Below are 6,000 nucleotides of genomic sequence, written 5' to 3'. Positions count from 1 at the left end.
TCCTGACGCCTGAGGGTGACTTTACTTGTGGTCTTATTATCCTAACCCTAAGATACAAGTTGAGACTATTTTGGTATTTGGGGAATATACACAGTCGGACATTTTGCTGAGTCATCTTGAGTGACTGAATGTAATGTTGTAATGTAGACAAACTTCGGTGGTATTGGCATCTGAAAAAGAGAGGATGAAGCATTTTAAATCGTTGTTATTATATGAGATGCCAATCGAGAACTTTCGGTTTCATTTTGACTTGTTTGAGATCTAGCTTGCGATCACGTTGCTCCCGTGAAACTATTTTGTCCAATACTTTAATGTTACCATGGTAGTCTCATAATATTATGGACATCCTGGTGTTCTTTTGTTGTTAGTTATTCCTTGAAGTGTGGGCTACATGATGTAGACATAACAAAACTATTGGCATGGTTACGATATCCACAGTATAATGATTGTTACTTGGGAGCTGATTGTCTAAATTTTGCAAGCATATACATGATTCTCATTGAAGTACTGTAATATTTATTTCTCCATTTCTCTATGTATACGTGCTTCCAGATGAATACCGCGATAGGTGTCAGGTATTCATGGTATGTTCTTCGTTTCATTATTTTCATCCGTTGTAGTATTTATATTCTGTTGCATTGTTCATACATGATATTATTTGCAATGACTGTAAATGCAAAAAGAGATCTCATTTTCCTTGGCAAATTCTGTACATGCTAATCCTCATCCACCTCCTGAGTTCAGAGTCATTGTTCTATATTAGTGGAGACTAAAAATAATTCTGACTATCCTTTCCGGAAATTAGTTGGTGGTGTCCAGTGTAGACTAAGATTTGATTTGGCTATACTTTCCATAATTACATTCATCTCATCCGTAAGATAGAAAGAGATCAATAGATAGCATATATTTCAGTAAAAGTTAAATTACAGCCTTTGTTGAACCATAGCTTTGCACGTTTCTAGGATCAACACTAGCCTACGAAATGAGGAACCAACATCGCTGAGATTCAACATTCAGGAATGTATCACATACGGAAAATCCTCTAAAACCGACTAGACTGTTAGAATTGTTTTTGATAGTCTTTTATTTGAATTTTGAAGTGTGAATAAGAAGGAAACCTGCGAGAGATATCAGTGCATCATTTCTTATACAACTACTATTAACTTTTTTCTGAATGGATGGTCTTTATTTTAACTATTAACTTGGCTGTCATCCAGAAGTTACATTTTTGTAATCTAGAATATCTTCCTATAGTTTTTAAATTCTTTGCATAGAGTGGAAGTGTTTATTTCAATAAGGCACAAATATGTATTCCCTCCGTCCCAAAATAAGTTACTCGACTTTGTACTAAGTTTAGTACAAAGTCGAGTCGCTTATTTTGGAACGGATGGAGTAGCACATAAAGGAGATGCATGCTATTCTAAATGGATACTTTTTCTCTTTGTTGGTTAGCTTTGCGAACCAATAATTCTTATAGCCACTAATCTGCTCGTGTCATTCCTTGTTGTACAATTTGCCATTCTACAGTAGTAGTAGCAGTAGACTTTCTCTGGTGCTAAGATGTTGATACCATGGTGACATCTTTAGCTCATGTTTAATATTGCCAGAACTAAGCTGGTTTATAATATATTAAATTCCCTCTATATTTTCTTACTATAAATCTAATGCTTTATTGATTTGTTTTTGACTTTGACATGTTCTACAACAATATACGTAATAGGAATCTCTCTGAACCGTAGTTCTACTTTAGGATAAGCCGCAAGAAAGTGAGTGGGGCAAAACTGTTGCCATTATCGATATACTCTTCAAGCTCATAGGCGCTGCCCGTTGTGACTCCCATAGGTGGCCTTATCTCCATCATCAGTCCTTCAACTTACGAAGATGAAAAGAAGCATGAATCCAAGAAGGAACTAATTGATTTTTTCCAAGACTGATTTGTTTTTTTATCTTCGCTCCAAGTTTGTATCTCCACCTTGTTCACTTGGACAATGTTTATATGTTCCATCCAAGATCACCCAAGAAAATTGAACATTCTGAAATCTTCATGAGATGTTTGATTCCATTTTTACTATAAAATAGACTAAATAGGCTATGACATTATCTTCTCTATGAAGAAGTTGTTCATCGAGTCGATTATCCTTGATCTGTAATATATACCTATACAATTGTGATTTCTACTTGGTGTGCTCGAACTTCACATGACATCCACAAAAGATAATTGATAGGTTTGTATTTCCCCTTCCCTCTTTTCTTTAGACATAATAAGGCGGTCATCGAATAATATGATTTCAAATTTTTATACTCACTTGAACTTCATGTTTGTGGAGACGTGCGTTGCACGTGCATTGTTACTAGTAAACATCAAATAAAAAAGAACAGTCAAACCTAGCCCCTTGCACTCAAGTCATGTCAAAACCGACTTCATATTTAGGCAGAGGTTGCAAGCTGCCACCATGACAACCACGCCATGGTTGCCGCCCTCCGCCCGCTCTCCTTCGCCCTTCTCATCCTCCTATTCGCCGCCATGCTACATGGTGGGGCTGCACAGCAGCGACGGCGGGGTTAGAATTACGCGCTCGCAACCCCCGTCGACCCCCTCACGCGAACTCCTTGATGAGGACATGACTACCTTGGATATTATAACAATCATTGCATATTTGTATTTATTTGAGGTGATTTCTGATAAAAGTCATGCAATAATTTATTTATGTTATCCGGAACAAAAATACTTCACCTGTTTTTATTTTATGCCTAAATGCAGAATGACCGAACACTTGTATGAACCACGTGTGATGACAAGGAAAGAGGAAATGGTTGGATGCTATTCAAGAGGTCCTCTCATGTCAAAGGAAATAATTAGTTGTTGTTCAATAGGTTCTCTCACTTCACTTTTAGCCCAAGAGAAGATAGAGTCCAAGTCTCTCACGTTATGGACTCAGATTTGGACGGCACAGACATGCCTGTACCAAAATGTCAAGAACTTCTACATCCCAGTTGAAATCACCTTCAAATTCTGGAGCGTGGAGATATCAACCTAACAATATGGCGTTGCAGCAGAATCCGAGTCAAACAACAAGTCCAAAGGTGTTGTGTCACCTCCACTTGGGCCCATAGGCCTTGTACGACCTAGGGTTAGTTTTAGGCTGCCTTGGGACGTCCTCCCACCTCCTTGGCCGCCACCCCTTGCTCCTTTATAAGTAGATCCACCTAGTAGCTTTTTGCTTGGGATTTGTTTAGTTAAAAGTTAGCCATTGCAACTTCGTGTACTTCGTTTGTGTCCAACGACCAGACTAAGACCGTTTTCGGATCCCCGCGCTTATCAATACTTCATCTATATTCTCAATATTCAGATTGCAATATCATATTCTTGCTTGTTCTTCTATTGCTTGCGAGAATAGATCTTCGTGGTCAGGTTGATTGTGCTCCGGCATGGTCAATAACCGAAGATTGGTTTAGCGATTGCTAAGGCGCAACGTCGTGCACGTTTGTAGTCTAATCGTCAAAGTCGTCTCCACCAAATCGATAGTCACCTTCTCATCGAAAGATCGGGACCCTCGCCCTCTATCAAGTGGTACCAGAGCGAGAGTCCCGATCAAATAAATACAGATATGCAATGACTGTGATAACATCCAAGATAGTCATGTCGTCATCACTCCTACATCTAGCTGGCGGCACAGAGCATCGGCCTTCTGTTCAACAACTACTCATGCGTCAGCAATTGAGAGTGGCGGACGGGGGAGAAGCTCGGCTGGAGGCAGCAATAAAGGGCGACGGACGGAGCAGCCATGGACGACACGACTCAGCAGCTCTCACAGCTGGAGGCAGCTCCTGGAAAGAATGAACACCCCCAGGTCGTCCTCTTCGTCTCCCGTAGTCGCTTTGAGGAAAAGTACACAGGGCAGATTTGACAAAATCCAAATATAATATTGGCTATTTTCTTTAACTATTATCTAATAAAACAGATAATAGTGTGAGGGAGGCAATCAACAAGAAATCAGGCCATTGAAGGGGTTCAAAGCAAGGCGTGCAACCAAGGGGGTCTAAGAGCAAAGTCTAGCGAACATGGGGGTCAAAATCAATTATCCTGTGGTGGGCTGGGCCGCGAGGTAAGCTTCATGTTTCTATCTCTTTATCTTTTACTCATTTTTTTCATTTGAATCTTTTTCGCTGTTTTATATTCAAACATATTTCAAACCAATGCCAAAAAAATCTGAATAAATTTATGTTGCTTTAGTGGACAAAGGCAAGTGCACATAAATTATTTTAGGGGTTTTGAATTTATTTTCTATTTATTTTGAATACAAACCCAAAATGAAATACATATTGATTTAAGTTCATTGACCAGAAATAATCCTTTTAAAATGTGTAAATTTTTTGTTTTAACTAATAACTCTTGCCAAAAAATTCAAACATTAAAGAAGGGCATTTTAGACTTATTGAATGTGTTTTTAAGGGTTTTAGCCCTTATTCCATTTTGAGGCTTTGAATTTTCCTCAACTCAGTTTTTCTTTGAATTTAGACATGATCCATACTACACTCTAATGTAATTATTTACAAACATTATTCTAGGGATATGACAATGACATGGAAAGCTATAGGCGATGGAGTACGTCTGGTAGCATCCCCTAGTTAAATGGTGGCTCAATTACACGACGCCATTGTATGAAATCTGATGAAGAAAAAAACTTACGCCCAACACCGATCTAACTTTTTTCGACAAAGACCCCCAAACTACTAAAATTAAGTAGTGATACAATGCAACCAGAAAAGTACTCCCTCCATTCCAAAATAAGCGTCGCAAATTCAGTACAAGGTTAGTACAAATTTAGTACTAGAGCAACCACACTTATTTTAAGATGGGGTAGTAGGAAATCACATCCAATTACTTGAGCAGCCGATCCAGCATCGACCCATACACGGATGAGGGCGCGCCGTCGCCGTCGTCGCTGCCACTCCCTTCGGAGCTAGCAAAAACCTTGGTTGTGCGCGCGGATTGTTGACGGCTGGAAGTGTCCACCAGTGATCCAAAGGACCAGCACACCGAAGAAGAGCTAAACCAGTACCTGTGTCACCACTTGTGCTGGACAAACACCAAAGAGAGCACATAGATCCGGAGTCCAACAATCACTCCTAAACAAACGGCGAAGCCACGCATCGACGAACTCTATCAGGCCGGTGCACCACCCCCACCACCTCCATGGCAAGCACAAAATAGCATGCACCATGGCCAAGAGGTCGGGGAACAAAATCTCCACGATGCCCGCGTCACCTCCACCACAACGCTCACACCCAGAGAAAACCACACCATCATTTGCACCCACAGATCCGTCACCAAGAATGCCAACAAGAGGGAGTACATATCCGAGAGACCTTATTGACCCAAGTGTCGCCGCCAGCCACCCACACCCACATTCTATATACACACCAAACACACAGATCCAGGGGTTCCCCCACCCTTCCGCTGCTAGAGCAGCCGTAGAAGGGGAGGAGATCCGGTCTAACTTGGTTGCAATGAAACACTAAGTTTAAATCGATAAAGATACTGCAAGAGCTTGCTGCTTTTTGCACTAAAATAGATATTCCTTGCATAGTGGGTGGAGACTTCAACATCCTGAGACAGTGGGGAGAAAACCATAAAATTGCAACATTGCAAATATGTTGATCCTTTCAACTCTATTATTAACACTCTAGGTCTTAGAGAGATCTATATGAGTGGTCGTAAATACACCTTGTCTAATAATCAATCTCATTCCACGCTCGAAAACATGATAGAGTTCTTATGTCTGATTCCTCGGAACCTATGTATCCTTTGTTTTCCATCAGAAAACTTGTTCATGAAATTTATGACCATAACCCTCTCCTGATTTACAATGATAATGAAGGGAGGGATACTCCTAAGGTCCTGGAGTTCAGTTTGACCTGTCCTGGGTCAAAATGAGGAGTTGTTGGAGCTAGCTCGCAAGATTTGGACCAGGAAAGTGGCTGCCTCATACCCCATTG

Source organism: Hordeum vulgare, chromosome 6H, assembly GCF_904849725.1.
Source record: "Hordeum vulgare subsp. vulgare chromosome 6H, MorexV3_pseudomolecules_assembly, whole genome shotgun sequence".
Taxonomy (NCBI): Eukaryota; Viridiplantae; Streptophyta; class Magnoliopsida; order Poales; family Poaceae; genus Hordeum; species Hordeum vulgare.
Note: the sequence above shows the minus strand (reverse complement) of the source record.